This window comes from Leptopilina boulardi, unplaced genomic scaffold (genome assembly GCF_019393585.1).
Source record: "Leptopilina boulardi isolate dan_hultmark-lab unplaced genomic scaffold, ZJU_Lbou_2.1 LbouV2_367, whole genome shotgun sequence".
In the NCBI taxonomy this organism is placed as follows: Eukaryota; Metazoa; Arthropoda; class Insecta; order Hymenoptera; family Figitidae; genus Leptopilina; species Leptopilina boulardi.
Window position 1 is genome coordinate 1,895,594 of NW_026137937.1, and position 19,505 is coordinate 1,915,098.

The 19,505-nt window shown below is 25.4% G+C and overlaps 1 protein-coding gene across 3 annotated transcripts in view; it reads left to right on the forward strand.

The window, feature by feature from the left end:
• The window catches only part of LOC127287051 (PRL-1 phosphatase), a 50,363-nt gene that overhangs the window by 23,114 nt on the left and 7,744 nt on the right, over positions 1-19,505 (forward strand). Inside the window, exon 1 of one of the 3 annotated variants that reach the window (XM_051313772.1) lies at positions 8,927-9,285. The exons of 1 other annotated variant lie outside the window; for it this stretch is intronic. The gene's annotated coding sequence lies outside the window, so the exon portion shown is untranslated. Of the gene's footprint in view, positions 1-8,926; positions 9,286-9,329; positions 9,496-19,505 lie in introns of those variants that run through there. One more of the 3 variants, XM_051313771.1, reaches the window with a different exon arrangement.

Below are 19,505 nucleotides of genomic sequence, written 5' to 3' on the forward strand. Positions count from 1 at the left end.
TACTGTCGATTTTAAATTCTCTTATTTTTTTTATATTTACCCGCATCGGAAAATGAAAAATACTTAAAACGTTACTTTTTTAACGAGTTGCCTTTAGGGAATTTAGAATTCACATTATGTGTGGTTTATGAATGGGTGTGTATATTAATTAGTAAAATACTAACTATAAAAAAACCACATTCATTTTTCTCGTTTTTTCTGTGCCACGCCTTTAAAATTGCTAAAAAGTGGAACATGAATGTGGACAAATCAAACAGAATAGAAACTGAATTTGCTCATAATATGGTATTTCATAGAATTTTACATGATTCAATATAAGGATTATTTCATGGAAAGAACAATGAATTTAAAAAAAAAAGAGAAATTCAATAGAAATTAGTTATTTTTATTATTATATAAGTTATTGTTAAAAATTACATTATATTAAAATTTTTAATTCTATTTGCTCTCTAAATTTAAATCAGTGCAATTTTACTGATGAAATAGCTGGAATTTAGCAATTAAATCACTTCAGTAACATTTTCATTTAAATTCAGTCACATTTCACTGAAAATTAGTCGAATTATTAATGATTTAAAAAGTAAAATTATTAAATTATCATTAATCAGTAAAACAGATTTGACTGTTTCAATCAATAAAGAATTTTATTAATTTTCAGTGAAATATGACTGAATTTCAGTGGAAATCTTACTGAAGCAAGTGGAGGATAGTGACTGTAACATAACCTCAAATTGAAAAATAATTTTTAACACATAAATTAAAACAAAAAATTAATTTCAATCAGTTTTGAAAGGTATTAGTTATATACAATTCTCAGAAGAAATTATGTTGAGTTAATTATTTTTCTAACATTTAGATTTTTTCATTTCAGCTCAGACAAAAATCACAATTTTTATAAATAATATAGCTTATTTTACTTTTGGAGACATTCTCTATAATCGTAATCTTTTCAATGTTAAAAATTACGATTGTATAGTGAATGTTTCAATGAGTAAAATAAGCTATATACACAGAAAAAACTTGGACTCATTTTTGTTGCAACTCATTTTCTTTTGGGTATCGAAATGAGTATGGGACAGACTTCATGTTATTCAAAATGATATTGGCTGGAATTTCAGATTTCTAAGTTGGCATCATAAGCAGAGTAATTTTGTATTTCAATTATTGTTTCTAATATTTCAACAACACCAGAAAGATTATTTTGACCAGTACGAATATTTAGAAGTTTTTAAATAAAAATTATTTATTATTATTTACGTAGATAATAATTAATTTCATAAGTTTTTAAATTTACCGCTATTATTTAAGTTGGCAGTACCGTTCCTGTTGTCAAAACACATGTTTTCATTTTTCTAACCTAAAAACATATTTCCTTTATTATTTTATTACGCGATTACAAGCAATTTTTAATCAAATATATTAAGTCTAGCGTGTTATTTACTTCTTTGTAATTATTATATTTCATGTTTTTGTGCAAAATTATTCGTTATTTCACAATATTTTTCCATTTTTCTTTTTCTCAAAATGAAACTTGCCTGTTTCATTTTGATACTTTTACCTTAGAACTCGAAATGAGACAACCAGTTTCATTTTTGTTGCGAATCAAATTGAGTATAGAATCTATACTCAATTTGAATTCAGGTTTTTTCTGTGTAGGTATACAGCTTATCTTTTTTTATAAACTATATTATTTATAAAAATTGGATAAAAATTATGATTTTTGTCTCAGCTGAAAGAAAAAAAAATGATTTAAAGAAAGATTTTGACTCAATATCATTTTTTCTGAAATGTGTACAACTAGATCTTTCGAAATTATTTGAAATTAATTTTTCTAATATTTTTGTTAGTGCTTAAAATAATTTTTTTTTTTGTTTAAGGTTATGTTACGGTCCCCAACGATGCTGAAGTACGCAACGTTTATGGTCAACGATTAGAAATCAATTTTTATTTAACACGGAAAATTATAAAATACTTATTAATAAAAACTACAAGAAATATTTCTTAGGCAAAAAATTATAGAATTTTTCATTTTAAAAAATAATTTTTTTAAATCATTTATCACAAACATTGTGTACTTCAGCTTCGTCTTCCTGAAATGAAATTAGTTTATTTTTTTGCAAAAATTTCTTATAATTAAATTATTCAAGTATATATAGTCAAATTTATTTTAAATAAAGTAGTTAAACAAAAAGTTTCGATAACATTTTCAGGTCTTTATTTGAATATAGCTTTCGATCCTCCGGTATCATCTTTTGATAAGACATTATTGATATTGCGATTTATAGACATATATATATATATATAAAGTTAATGTTGTAAGTAGTATCTATATAATTTATCAAGAGAGCGATGTAACATAAATTATCTCAAGAGTAATTAACGATATCTCGCAAGTTCAATGTGCCTGACCCCCAGTCGACTTGTTTGCCACCTGAAAACTTAAAGATATGAATACATTTTTAGATGGTAACTACATATATTATTTCTTCAATTTATTCCACTTTATATATATATATATATATACAATTTCTTTTTCTGCGATCGATCAGATCTAGAGTGAGGGATCCTGGTGTGCAATCTTATGCAACGCTGGGTAATAATATGCAATACTAGAAAAAGATTTTTTTTTAAAAATATTTAATATTTTTTGTTAAATATTTGTATTCTTGTGAAATATTGAGATATACTTATATTAATGCTGGTAAATCAATATTCTTTGTAAAAACTGTATCATAAACCTTCGTTTCTGAAAAAGTGGTTTTTTCTTTTTATCAATTACCATAAATTAGTTTTTGTTTCAAGGCGTAATTTTACGACATTTATGAAACCAGGAAGTTTGTATTTAACTTAAATATACTGTTTTTTTAGGCAATTTTGGTTTTTATTATATTGAAATATGATAAATGATAAATATAATCTTCTGCTCGAAATGTATTTATTTAAAAATGTTTTCATTGAAAAAAAATTGTAATGATATATATATATATTTCTTCTTCTTCTTTGTTTTAAAAATTATCGTCAATTAAAAAAAAAATATTAATTGAAATAATTTTTAAATTCAAGGCTTTTTATGAAACAGAAATGTCTTTTATTGACATAGTGATCGAAATTTGTCAGATCTTGAAAAAATTTATTCAATTCATTTGACTTTGAAAATTGATTATTTTTCTTAGTGTCTTGATAAATCGAGGTGATCAATGAACGTTTAGAGAAAAATAAGAGTTCAATGGAAGTACTTGTCACCTCTTAACCTATCATCGACTCTTCTTATCTATTGCTCATATATATTGTTGTAACGTTTTTATTTTAAAGTCTCTTTTTTTCTCTCTGTGGAAAATGCTAATGGACTTGTCAAGTTCAATATACTTTCCATTTTTCTTCGAAATTTTGGAATTTTAATATTTTTGCTTTTAAAATTTTTTTATTATTTCTATTTTTTATGACAAAAAAAAATATCTGAATATATTTCAGTGTCTTCTTATTCTGATGTAAAAAAAAGTGTAATATTACTTTTTGTCGGAGATTTATGATCATCGAGTCGTAGATAATGAGCTTTATGAATTGCTATATGAGTAGTAAATATCGATCGCAGATGGGAGAGAAAATTACCATTCTTCGCCCTTATACCTTTTTTTTACGCCATGAACATTCTTTAACTTCCGGCAAAGTGTATAATTCCACAAGTCCTTGCGTTTATTTTAGAAACAATCGATCCCTCGTTCCTTTGTTTATGCGAACACATGGTATTATTATTGGAAAAAAAAGGAAAAAATATTTTACCCCCCCTTTAAAAAAGAAAATAATTTAATCTTGGTTATTTGTAACGTTATAAAAAGAGAGAAAAAGAAATTTAATCAGAAAACAGAAAAATCAAATAACAGAAGAAAAATTAAAATTTTTTAAAAAATTTATTTTCGGAAGATGCGCATCAATAGGTATTAAATTTTAAAATAAACCTTGCATGTTTAAGAACATTTAAAATAAGTTTCCATTGTTTCAAGAAAGTAATATGATTTTATTCTTCTTCTTTTTTTAGAAAATTGAAGTTATAATTTAAGATGACATATGATGAAAGTTAAATTATACACGATATAATTTTTTTTAGAAAGTAAAATTAATGAGCAAAGTTCTATTTAGTTATTAATTTGACTTGGTTCTTGAGAGATGCAATTGAATTAATTGAGTTATATATATGAAACAGGTTATATTATTAGTGAGTCTTCTTTAAAGTTGTTAAGTTTTCAATGTCTTTAAACGATCGAAGAAAAGCAACCTTGTTATCTTTTTTTTACCTTCGACTACATTGTGACCGCCATCCGATACTCGAAAAACCTTGACCTTATGTTAGAGTCAGAGATACCCTGTGATTGTCAGGGATACAAAACGATCACATAATTTATATCCGCACGTGCCAGAAACTCCATCTGAAAATATGCATTCAAAACATGCAATGCAGCATCAGATATTGTTTCAATATGTATATCGTGGCTACATGATATGTGTTTAGCAAACTGATATATACATATATAGGTATAAATAATACAAATTAGTTGTTTTCTATAGCATAGAATATTGAAAATTCGAAAAACAGGTGATTTGAGAAATATTAGTTTCATCTTCTTCGTATTGGCCTTGAAAATTGTTTTTTTTTTTTTTTTTTTTTTAAAGGTCATCAGAAAATTATCTCATATTTAGCCCTTTTCCGATTATTTCTTTTTATATATGCAATCGCAGTTCGTGTCTTGTCACTAACTTGTTCTTCTTTTCAATGTCACATCCTATATTGAATTTCGTTTTTAATTTCCGCATTCTGCTTCCGTTTTTCATTTTTAAATGAAGTTTAATTTTGAAGAAGGTATTTTAAATCTTTAATAATCTTTAAATATTTAATAATAAAATAATTCCGCTATACTGAAAAACAATTTATTTGATTCAAATAATCGGTTACTTGAAATACTTACTTTAACCTCGTAATTTTTATTTGGATTAAATAAATTGTATTTGGACCAATAATTTCAATATCTGAAACAAATACCATTTAATTAATTCAAAATAATACAATTAAATATTTATTTGATAAAGCAACTAATTCTTAGAATCAAATAATTTTTTTATCAGTATAGAAACGATATTTATAATATATATGTGACGTTCCATGAGGAAAGGGACCTTAGCTGCAAAAAAATGAAAATTGAGTTTTTGATATCAGTCGATAGATCTTGAGTTGCTCTTTCAGATACAAAAGTTAAAAATTGTACTTTTCTATTTAGTTTTTTTGTTATAAAGCATTAATCATGACCATGTTAATCGCGTTCCAGCACGGACTACAGAAACCATCCCCACCACTTCTACACTAGTATACTTGTCGTAAGCGTGAGCTGTAGGAACGATGTAGTAGTAAGGTGGTGGGGCTGATTTTCGATGGAGGGTCTCAACCAATCAGGGACGCTCTACTTTAAATACCTTTTCTGGAAAATGCGTCTATTGCAGCTAAGGTCCCTTTCCTCATGGAACGTCACATATATATATATTCATATTTTTTTTTATATAAAATAACAAATTCTTTTAAATGGCTATTCTGTCTAATGAAAATTCCGGCACATTGTAATTTTGACACATTCAAATTCGGTGAAATAAAAAATCTGTAAAATGAAGATTCGTTTAAGTAACAATTCTGTAATATAAAAATTCGATTAAATGGAATTTCTGTTAAATAATAATTCAAAAAAATGAAAATTACAATAAAAGCAAATTCTATAAGTAATAAAATTTACGACGCATGATTATATTCTAAAAATCATTAGTTAGAATTTTCATTTTATGGAATTTCATTTGTCATAATTATTTTTGAGCCGAATTTTTATTTGTTCGAATTAGTATTTTTCAGAATTTTCATCAAAACGATTTTCTATATTACTGAATTTTTATATAACTGAAAATTCACTTCATAGAATTTTTATTTACTTGAATTTTCATTTAACATAATAGGCATTTTAAAGAATTTTTATTGGTTAGAATTTTATTGCATAGAATTTTCTTTGTGATGAATTTTCATTTGTTCGAATTATTATTTGATATAATTTCCATATAACCGATTTTTCATACTACAGAATTTTTACTTAACCGAAAAATCATTTAACAGAATTTCTAATTGATAGAATTTTCATTTGTCCTAAATTGCAAATGGCCGAACAAACAATCGACAGAAAGATTTTGGCGCGATTTTTAATTTTAACCAATCACAACTTTATGGAGAATTTTTGATTGGTTGATTTTAAAAATTGCGCCAAAATCTTTCTGTGGACGACGCTCTGGGTAACCGCGTCGTTCATTCTCACTCTTAAGAAAACTTGCAAAAAGTTGAAGGTGGAGGGAAAATTTCGGAAAAAGGAGAAAATTATGGTTTCTGATTTGCTGAAAACAACATAAAAATCACGCCCTAAACATAGAATTTGAGTATTAAAAACCCTTAGGGTCCACGTGGACCAGGTACCAGGTGATGATGTGGAGGTGCAATAAAACATTTGTCAAACAAATGTTTACGCTATGTGTGGAGTTGGGTCCCTTGCTGTTTTGTCTAATTGAAATTTTATTGCAAGGCTTAACTCGCACACTTTTAATGGAATTATGTCATTTCTGAGAATAAATGATCCTTTATTGCATTCATTCATTTTAGATGTTTTATTTATTGAGATCTTAAATTTTAGGGATTAAGATCCTTATGTGTATCGATACTCTTTCTACACTGAAAAAAATTCCCCACTTGGAAAGATTCCCCGGAAAGTGCCCCCTGGAGGTTCTACCAGAATTCCGCCGGAACTTCCAACGGAATTCTGATTAATTTTTTCAAAAATTTTAGAGTCCTAATTCCGTCGGAATCCCATCGGAAATTCTTTGCAACTCCGATAGAATTCCGACGGAATTACGTTGGAAATTCCGGCGGAATTCTGATAGAACCTCCAGGGGGCACTTTCCGGGGAATCGTTCCAAGTGGGTCCTAACCCTCGTATACCAGGAATTGACTAATTTGCCTGGTTACAAGAGGAACCCACTAGGCAATCTTGGTCAATGTTGATTTCGACAATTAGTCGGAATGACTATAGGGAAGCTTATCAGAATAACCAGATATCTTAGTTACATATTGGCTAGAATCACTTTGACTAATTAAACTTTAGCAAAATTAACTATAGATACATGCGATATTAACCAAACACCTTAGTTTATATAACTAAGAAAGAAGGGGTCAATTCTACTAAATCGACTTTGACAATATTAACCAAGCTACATAACTGAATTGACTAGGATGCTTGGTTACGCTGACTAGATTTAAAGTTGATATGCTTAATATAGTCATTAATGCGAAGCAAATTTTTTTCAGTGTAGTTTAAGCGTTTTCTTCATTGATACAGCTTTTATGGTATTTTTTTATAGATACAAAAAAAAGGATTTTGCATGTTTCCTGAAAATGTGGAGGGAAAACCCCGGAACCAGATTATCGAACATTTATTCTTTATGGTTGAATAATAAATTTAAATGTTGAAATTCTAAAGATGTGTAAAAATTGTAAAAATAGTAAATTCAGTTAAAATAATATTAATATAAAATAAATGATATTAGAGCAATTCCATGGGAGAATTTTTGAAAAATCTCATCTTTGGGGGCCCAATGTGAGACCCACAATAAAAAAGTTAGTTTCCATCCATTTCGTAACCGTAATGAAATTCTGGGTTTAGACTTGTGGTACAAATTCCAAAAATGTTTGGAACAACTTTTGTCTTGAACATTTTTTACGAAAATTCGTACTTTTCGAGATATTTGCAAGTTTTCATACTATATAATGGACTTGAAAACTAAGATGCACGCGTCCCGTCGTGCCGCACGGGACGTTTTAATTTTTTTCTCGCAAAGTTCTTGCTGTCCCATTATTTTTTTTTTTTTTGACTTTTTTCCGGGCAAAAAAAATTTTTTTTTCTTTAACTATTTTTTTCTTAAAATAGCATCTTTTTGTGAGAAATTTGAAAAAAAGTTGATCTCATTTAGATAACAAGAAAAAAAAGTTACATGGTTTTTTTTTTAAAAAAATGACATAAATTGTTAATTAGAGATATCTCAAAAAATTTTGAAAATTTTGAAAAATTGTTTGTGGGCTTTCATTCTGTACAAATAAAGGAACATATCCACAAGGTTTCAATAAAATTGCTCCAATCATCAAAAATTCTTGTGATCACATCCCATGGAATTGCTCATTAGTAAAATATAATATTCATTCATTCAAACATACATTTACACGGGGAAACATTCTTATACATATACAAAATAATTCATAAATTAAAAGATAATTAATAAAAATAAATTAGGGCATTCTGCATCCCTCGTCCTAAGATAAATTTCAAAAAGAAAAGTGTGAGTTTTTTGACATACCAGGACGTCACAATATCAAAAGTATGATGTTAATTTTTATTTAATTATGTATAGGAATTAGAAATATTTAATTTTTGTGTTGAAAATCTGTTTCTCTCTGAGATGCTAAAGGAATTTGAAACATTTATAAAAAAAATATTTTTGTGACTATCTTCCATAATAATACAGTGTTGATATTGAAAATTTGGTTAATTATCATATATCAAACACTGAACTTACATTATATATATATATATAAATGATAGTTTATACCTTGTCTACTGGGAGTTTATGACGTCATTTTAAACCACGGGTTAGTGATTGAAGTGTGATGCTTATGTTCGACACTATTATATATAAGTGGGTGTTGTGGGGCAGGGGTTTGGGGTATGATGGGTGAGTTGGTGGGACGTAGGGGGGAACGTCTCGACGCCGTGCTATTTTCATCTGGTTTCTACCGCTGTCCCAGTTTCGATACGACCATCACGCCGTGAACACGATTTTCTCTTAGTGAGATAGAGAGAAAGAGAGAGAGATTAAAATTCCACACTATTATTCTATATTCTTTAATTTTTTATTCTCATTCATAATATTAATGTTAAATTTATTTTTAACGATAAATGAATAATTCGGTTATTAATGATTTGTTTAAAATTTTTGCAAATTCATGAAAATAACAACGTCAATGTGTCGCATTTGTTTTGATAATATTTAATGATCACTTCTCTTTTGGTTTTTAATTTTATTTATTTTTCATTTATTGTCATTGATAATAATTAAAGGAAGAGAGAAAGAGAACTTGAAATTAACGACGAAAATCGCTGGGGATTTCAACGTTTGTCCGGGTTTTGTTCCACTAAAGAGGTCAACCCACTGACATATTTTGTGAGTGCAAAACGAAGCAAGTGTGGTTTTCGAGATATTTGTAAGATGTGACTTGTTAAAAAAAAAACAGTGTTTTTTTTCCCCCTTGGTAACAAGTGTCTCCACGTTTTGTGTATAGTGTGTTTGTGTGTGGTTCATTTGTTGGCAAGTTTCATGACCTTGGCACGTGATTGACTCCTGAAAACGGTGCATTAATCACATGAGATTGAGGTATTAATTGTGTTACGTCTTTTTTTTTTTTTTTTTTTTTTTTGACAAGAGATTGCCAATTTTCTTTCCTTTTGTTGCTATATTATTCTTTCGTAACATGAGTTTTATAGTTTTTATTTTATACGAGTTATACTGTATTGTTTTTAATTGAATTTTGTGCACTGAGAAAAATATTTGGCTATAGAAGAGCAAAACATTTTATTGGCATTTGTATAATACTTTTTTTTTTGTTAGTCCAATAAGTTGTTAATTATGAAAAAAAAGTAAATGGAAATTTTATTTTTAAAGACAAATAAAGAAAACATTTTTCTCATTGACTAAAATTATTTTTTTAAAATTTGTACTACCTATATTTTCCATCTAAAAGATTAGCGTTACAATTATTTCTTGCTCATGCAGTTATAGCCGTATTTTTTATAAATTTTTTTTTAATTTCTCATATATTTGGATTAAGTTGAAATTATTCTTTTAAGAGTAAACTGTGTATATATATATAATTGAAACAAAAAAGGCAAAATAATCATTTTTTTGGAGAAATATATTTTTAACTCTGACACCCAAATTTTGTATGAATTTTTAAGAACTTTGGATGTGCTCCAAAAATTTTGAGTAAACCTTTCTTTTTCTTTTCACTTTAAGAACTTATTTATATAGATTTATATCACTTGTTGAAACAAAATATTTTAGACTGTTATTTTTTTTTTTTTTATTTAATACATATAAGTTTTGGTTTCGGTCGAACTTTTTAGTGACAAAATATTTTTCTCTATTTCAAAACATTAAATATATGATAATAAACTCTAAAGGTGATAAAAAAAATCGCACTAATTATAGTAGAGTTAATCATATAAATATTATATGAATACATAGTTAGAAATGATTAATATAATTATATTTGTAGTTAATTAATTGTATAGAGTTTGCAAGCGTTGAAAATTATATGGAGCATATTTGTAATAATAAATTAATGATGACAGAAAACAAAGCTGTCTTTAGTTTCAAAATCTTTTATAATGAGCGTAATGAATAACTGTTGTCTAATAAATTAGAAGTATACTAATTAATCAACAAGAAGAAAATTTGTATTTTCATAAATTTGAGTGTGTGTTAAATAATTATTGCTAATAATTTGTTGTTGCAAATATAATATAAATATTAATTTACATAGTCATGAATAATTATATTAGAACATTACGATGTGAGGGATTCGATTATTTTTTTTTATTGTTTTATAAATAATTAAGTTCTATAATTATCTTTTTATATAGGGAAATTATATCTAAAATTTGTTAAAATAAATCTTATAATGCACAGTGTTATTATCATTAATCTTTAATATATTTTTTCTCCTGTCTATTCAGTTTTCTTGTCAAATTTAAATTTGCAAATGGCATGATTAATTATTATATTTATCTTCAATTACTTAAAAATCGATTAACTTAAAAAAAAATTATTTTTAAATTCCAAGATATAATTTTTAAAAGACAAAGTCAAGATGTGAGAAGTATTTTTATTTTTTGCGAAAATGATTGATCTAAAATTAATGACATGTAAATTGAATCTAAAGTGATTATTGTTTTTTAAATTTGATTTTAATTCGCAATCTGAAGTTGTATGACTTAATTTTTATCATAATAAAAATTATTTTTTGCAGTCTAAAAAAAACGTGAAATGTTTTCTTTTGTAAATATTTAGAAAATAACAATAAACAAAAAGGTTTAATATTTCAATTTTTTTTTTTTTTTTTTGATACATAGATAATAATCATTTATGAATTTTTCTAAAATATTATTTAAAATTGCTTTTTATAATATATAATAATTATGAATTCATCTTGAAATATTTTGAATATACATTAAAGCATCTGAATTATCCGAAATTACATACTTGCATTGAAATGTTCTGCATTGCATTGAATCATTATCAGAATTATCAGATAGCGCATATTTGGACTATTTCGAATTAATTGAAATTAAATTTAAATATTTAAAATAATGCACTAAATAACTCAAATATAATGAATTTATTTTTAACACAGAAAAAAATCTATTTGTATTAAATTATCTATACAAATGCTTTTCTTTTTGAAAAATGTAAGTTCGAATTCAAATTGAGTATATAAGTGACAAACTTTAAATATGAAACTGAAGTCCGCAACGTTTTTATAAACGAAAACGAAAAAATAATAAGATAATATGTATTACTTTGGCATAAAATTAATTTCTTAAAAGTTTGTGCAATTCAAAATTAATAATAAAATGACTTGAAAAAATCATTCTATTTTAATTTTTCGTTTTTAAAAACGTTGCGTTCATCTTTAAATTACTCAAAATTATCCTTGCCGGAATATTTCAAATTTCTAGGTTGGCAGCATTTGTAGAATGATTTTGAATATTTGAATTGTTATTATTTTTTCTAATATTTTTACAATATTAGATATATTTTCATTACTAGTATGAATATTTAGTAATTTTTAAATAAAAAATATTAATTATTATTTATTGAAATAATAATTAATTTTCTAGATTTTCAAATTTAGCGCTACTATTTAAGTTGTCAGTACCGTTTCTGCCGTCAAAACACATATTTTCATTTTTATAACCTAAAAAAATGTTTCAGTTTCACAAATCATAACTGCAGGCCTCGGATTATACGACTTTTTCGACTTTTTTTTAAACATTTTTTAAATAAAAATTTTTAATAAGATATATTTTTTGCAACACTAACCTCTAAAGTTAAATTTCACACACCGAAAAGTGTGTGTAAAGAAGCTCTTTTTCAAACGGTGTGTAAAGTGATTCACTTTACTCACTGAATTTTACTTTACGCACTGAAATATTACTTTACGCACTGAAATTTACTTTACGCACCGAAATTTTTCTCATATAATAGGAGGATTGTTTTAGACCATACAAAACCACAAAATTAAAAAACGAACTTATTCGAAATTATTCTAATAGAGAGTTGGAATTCCTCATAATATATAAGATTGCGTTTAGTGTTTAAATACCTAAAATAATTGTATGATGAATTTAGAATAATTACTAATATATGTTATTCGTATAACAAATTTTTATATTTTATTTTTTATTGGTCGGCAAAAATTTTAATGCCAAGGTCGGCCAACCTTTGGAAGCCATAGTTGGGCCAACCAAGTCGACCCTATGTTGGTTGACGTTATCAATTCGCTAGTTGGCCCGTCCTCTGGCTGCCCAAGATGGGCCGACTGAGCACATGGTTGGCCCAACTTGGGTCCGACCGCCAACTCGCACCTAGGAAGGGTTAAATCGATCCTTTCATGTCAATTTGCCTCTAATTTTAATTTGCACAAACTTTCAAGAAATTAATACTTTTATAAAAACCAGTTACCCCCGAATAACTTTAATTTTAACCCAAAGTAATAGATATTATCTAATTTTTTCGTTTTCGTTTATAAAAACGTTGCGGACTTCAGCATCATTAAAAATTCGTCATTTTAAGAATGACAATTCGGACAAAAAACCAAGTAGGATATATTTCTGGGTCATAAAATTGAGATAAATTATTTTTATACGTAATTATTGGGTTGTATAAACCCTCTCATAGAAAAAATGGGAAGAATCACCTTCAGATGGTCTCTTTATCGTTTTATCTTCTGGAATCGAAAATTTCGCATTGAATTGAGGTACACTTATATCTAGAGAGAGAGAGAGAAGAGTTTTAAAAGGGAATAGAAATAGAGAAGTGCAGACAAAAGGTTTTCATTTGACAATTTGAAATAGTTTTGAAATGGTTCCTGGGAATGGCATATCTACAGGCCAACCCTTTACTTTCTTTACCCCTTTCTTCTTCCATTATATAGGTATATATTCCCTATTGGCAAATCCTGTCTTGTCATAAACTATATAGTGAACAAAAGGTCTGTTCATGACCTACGACTATATACTTCGCATTTGTTAAACTCGTTATATGTACCTTATACAATTCACAAACACGAGGTTACACTAGGTTAGGTATATATATATATATTATTATTATTATTATTATTCCAAGTCCCCTTTCTCTTTTGATGCAAAAAGGAATTTAAAAAAAAAATCTTCGTCTAGACATGCAGGACATTATTTTTGGGGTCCTATTTTATTTTTTTTATGTATAGTTTGATTGAAGAAATGTCTCTTTAATAGTGCCACGTGAATTTCAATGAATATCTTTGTATCATGAACCTTGAACCTTGAACGTGTCTTTTACTCGCGGAATAAAAAATTGTGTAAAAAGGAAGTAGAATCCCATTTAAAAATAGAATAGTTTTACAATAATGAAAAGGAAACTGAGTGTCTTTAACATTAGATCGTTTTTTTTTCTTTTTTTCGGTAAAAAAAAAATTATTGTATTTGCGATTATAAAAATAATAGGTTTTTATAAATTTTATGGTTTATCAATGTTTAAGTTTATTTATTTATGGGTATTTTATTATTATATTGTTCCTATTTCTGTAAATTGTCTTCTTTAAAGATTAAACTAATCTTGTTTTGTTTTTTAAAGTGATTTTATTTTTTAAATTAATCTTATTTGTGCTGGCAAATGGCATATCTTTTGGGGCTATAAATATATATTGTTTATTTTTGTTTCATATATATATGTATATAAAAGATGAATAAATTGTTTGTCCTGTTAGGATCATTTTTCGAGGAATATTATAAGAGTAAACTTGATTTTATATGTGAAGTTTCAGTAGATCTTGTTTCTAATAATAGATTTGTTGTTAATTTTTTTTTCTCAACGCACTTTCGATCAGTTATTTTTAGCGCTGACTGTAAAGATTTTTTGTCATTTTATTGTTATGAATTCACATTCTTTTGAAGTTTATTCAGAAAAAAAATTTTTTTAAATTTTAAAACCACTTACTTAAAAGTAAGTGAATAAATAAAATAAAATGTCACTGACTTTGAAAAATTTAATAATAATTCTCTATTAAATTAATAAATCGACAATACTAATCCTATATAATAGTTTGATAGAAATTGCACTTGTTTAAATAATATTTTACTGTTAACTAAATAATGACTCACATTTGATGATAAAAAAATTTTAATTTAATAATTAATAAAACTCTATAAAGTTATAGAGTTATTATTTTTATTATAATTTTCTTCCTTTTTTCTTATCATAATAGTACTTTGTACGAAAGGGCATTTTTTCTTTTTGTAAGCCCGTTGATACTTAAATAAATAAATAAAGTAAATTAAGATTAAATGAAAAATTTTAAATAAACAAAAAAATGATTATCAAATGCATTGTCAACATAAAAATTTGATAAATGAAGATAAATATCATTGAAGTGCGCCTCGTTTGATTAATAATCTACCAAAGTTAAACATTGTAATTGTTTTATTATTTTCTATTATTTAATTATTAAATATTTATACAATATTATAATATTATTTATATAATTTAAATAAAAAAAATTTACTTTTCTAATTGTAAATTGTAAGAAATTTTCATTTGAATTAATAACAATAATATTATTAATAATCCTAACAATAATAATAATATTAATAATTAATTATCTCTTTATTATTTACAGTTTTTATACTTATTTTGCCAAAATGTTAAAATGTCTTTTTAGAGTTTCGTACCCGAAGGGGGAACCCTATGAAACTAGTGAAGCAAAGAATGTTCCCCCCCCCCCCTAGCGTCCACACGAATTTATCTAGAGGGCTGAAATTTGGTACACATATGTATTTTGACGTGTAGATTACAAAAAAAATATAGCGAGAACAATTGGAGTTGGTTATCATAGCGTTTTCAAGGAAAAACTGATAATTTTCGATATATGTGACTATGTGTTTTCATGCTCACATTACAGGAAAAATTCAGCAAAATTGCAATTTTTCCACCTGCCTTCACACTTTTACTCCCTTAAATTTTAGGTTTAAAGGTACAGAACCCTCGGTTTTAATGCGAGTGTAACTAGCACTTGTCCGATTTTTTTTCAAATTTAATATCTCTGTTATTGTATATATATATACAATAAATGGCAACAGGTGCGTGCAAGGCGTGTTATGTTTCAATTAATAAAGAAGAATTGCTGTTTTCATTTTCTATATGAATATAATTAAAAGCTTCTACATATTTTGATGCTTAAAAAACATGTTTTTTTTCTAACAAATTTTTTTAAATTAAATTATATAAAAATCATCAGTGTTATATTCAGGATTATTTTAAACTATTCAGAATTTTTGGATTGTAAATTGTTTATTTCGTCGAAACCTTTTAAATAATATATATTATATAATTATATTATTTTAATGATTCATTTTTGCCGTTATTACAGTGGAACCTCGATTATCCGAACTAATCTATAGGCAAGGCCGGGTTCGGATAATCGAAAATTCGGATAATAGAGATTTTAATTTTTTTTTATAATTAAAGTAAAAAAATGTACAGTTGAACTATATATTTAACTTAATACATATGTTTTTAAATATACATAAGTATATACATATATATGTAAATATATATATTAATTAATAATGTATTAAAAACTCAGAAATCATTCATTCTTCTCAGAAATTAATGAATGATAAAATAAATAGAGAAAATAAAATTTTTAATTCGGGAGACCAAAAAATAGTTCGGATAAAATGTTTTTCGGTTCGGATAATCGAGGTTCCACTGTATTATTATTATTATTCTTATTAATAAATACTTAAATAATATTTAAATGAATAAAGCAATAAATAAAATTATCAATAATAGAAATGATTGTTAAGATTGATTGTTAAAATAAACATAAAATTATTTATTGCAGTATCAGCGTATGATCGTTAAAAAAAATTGAATGACTATCGAAAGAACTATGATGCAAAAGTTTTACGTATAACTAACGTCATACTTGACGTGTTCTGATAACAAACTAATGTTTTTCATGCGTAGGTAATATTTATACAGTTTTTTTTACTAGTTCTTCTATAATATATATAATTATTTGAAGTGCTTTTTCTATAATTGTATTTTCTTTCTTTCGCATTTGTATTACAAAAAAAAATTGCATTTTCAATTTATTTAATGAAATTTCTAAAATAACTTTTGAAAATCATAAATTACTTTCTTGAATAATACTTAAGGAAAAAATTGAAAATAAAAATATAAGCAAATTATATTAAAACTTTCTATAACTCTTATTCCTCCCTGCGTAGTATTAACATGAATTAAAGAGCAAAAAAAAGTTTGTAATCTTTATTCAGTTAAAAATGCTTTTTGAAGAGGGTATTTAATTTTATTTATCAAGTTTCAAGACAATAATTATATAAATGTATACATATATACAGAGTTTATTAATTCCTTGTCGTCTTAACACGATCAGGCTTCCACAATAGTCAAGAGGGTGAAAACTTTGTTTTACTTTAATAATATAATCTTATTTGCTTAAAGAAAACGTGTTTTTATTTAAAAAGTAGGGGAGTTGTGCACCGGATTTTGTTTTTCGATCAAAACTATTATATAATTTTTTTTTTTTTTTTTTTTTACTATTCTATTTTATAGAACTTTTAGTACACGTACAAACACAACTTTAAGCAGATTAATTAATTAAAATTCAAAATTAATATAGAAATTTTGCTTGTTTTTCGAAAATACTGGTTTTTTATGACAAGATTATATATATATGAAATGAAAAAAACTTAACAAATTTCGTCTTACGTGTGTGAATGAAGGATTTTGAAAAAAATTAAATTTTTTACTATTTTAAAAAATTTTAAATAAAAAAAAATCACTTTATTTGACGCAGCGAAAGTTTATTATACATATGTACATAAGTATATCGTTATTTTTTTCACGTGAACAAAAATGTACAACGGTTTAAAAGTGATTTATCCTTGGAAATTTTCGCGGGCAGAAAAGACCGTGTGGCACATATATACACACTGCCAATTAATTGGTTTATTCTTGTTCATTGCGCGACAGTCAGTCACACTTTTACCATATGCATCATCGGCGCCAATTGACGTCTCCAACAAATGTCGTCACCGTTTTATACATTATGTAAAAAAAAAAAAAGAAAAAATTTTTTTATACAGTCTATTTTTGAATTTGCATTTAAGTGTATTTTTTTATGTTATCAAAACATATATATATATAGATAAGATATTACGGGGAATATATTTATTTTTACACTTAGTGCGAAAAGTAAATTAATTTTTAATCATATACTTTGTGAAAAGTTGTTTTTATTTATATATGTAAAATTATTTATTACAAAATTTATTGTGTTTTTTTGCATTTATTTTTATTGTTTTAATATTATTATACATTATTATTATTATTATTATTATTATTATTATTATTATTATTATTATTATTATTATACATATAAAATTGTTTTTATTTATCATTAAGAATTTTTTTGTGTATTTTTGATGATTTTGTCAAAAAGCATTAAAAATTTTTATTGTGAAATAAGAATATTTGTTTCTGAATATTGTTTGCGGGGAATTTTTTTTCGTCAGCGTTTATAAATATATATATATATATAAAAGTCGATAATTTGTGATGAGAATTCTAGTTTAAAATTTATTCTGAGTACAAGTTTCTGCTATGCAGACACATAGTATAGTATAGATGTAGTTATGCTTGAGATGAATTCCTTTTTCCCCTTCTCGAAAAAAATCTGACTGCGCCATTATTTATTTGCTCAATAGTAATAAACATAATACACAAAGATTGAGACAAATTCAAATGACACGTTCCGGTGTATAGAATATATTAAAAGTGACCTCTCAGCTTATAACAGGTTATAAAAATCGAGAGCACCGGTAAAAACTGAACATTATTAATAATCGATCAGTTGAATTATTCAGTGAGTTTAAAATTTTTCTCTCATCATTTATTTCTTTATAAAACGTTGATTTTTTTCGATTTTTGTTTTATAAGTATTTTAGAAATATATTTGACATGACTCAATTTTAGCTCAAGTGAGTAATAATGTTTTATCAAGTGCTGTTTGTCATATTGTTAAAATATTTTTTCCCCCTATTTCGATTTTTATATACTAGGTATTACTCATTTCATTTTATTTATACAATTTTCTAATAAAACGATAATTTAACACAATGGGAAAATTTATTCTAATGAATTATATTATTTAATGAGGAATTACTACGATTGTGAAAAAAAAAGAAGCTCTAAAATACATTTCCTGTTCAGAAGTCTAAATAATTTATTAACGAATAATTATTATTCTCCCTTTTGTCAATATATTTCGACCTATCTTTCCATTTTGTCTATATTTTATTTCAAATTATTATACCTTTTCTCATATTGATTAATTATTAATTTAATTATTCAATTGATTTGTCTGTTTATTAATATATTAACTTATTTTTTGTTGTAATATAAATTTATTTTTTATTTATTAATTAATAATTACTCAATATTTTTGACAATTGGTAATTAAAAATAATGTAAAATAAAAAAAAAGAAAAAATTTCCTTTATTTTTTTTTTTTTTTTTTTACTGAATTATGAATTGTTATATCTATATAATTTGACAAGTATTTCATCAATATTATTTGTTATAAAATAATAATAGAATTATTAATGGATCAAATTTTAAGAAGGGTCACTAGCTTAAAATACATAAGTGAATAAATATGGCGGAAGAAAGCTCTTCAATTTTAAACCCGGCACTAAATCAGCTGTTTGCCTTGGCATCAACACAAAAGTATCTCTCTCACATTGAAATTATTTACTCTTACTATCAAGTATAAATGAACTTCCCTTTCCTGAAAATTTTATTTATTTTCTAATATTCACAAAATAAATAAAAATTATTTTTTCAGTAAACGAAATATATCTATTTATTATTTTATGTTTCAAAACTTATTTCCGTACTAATGATAATTTTTTTTTTTTTTTTTTTTTAAGAAAAATGTTTCCATTTTTTAATTTTTTATTGATTTTGAAACAAAAAATTAAATTAAATGCATAATTTCATTTTTTTTTTAATTTTAAAATTATTAAAAATTGAAATGA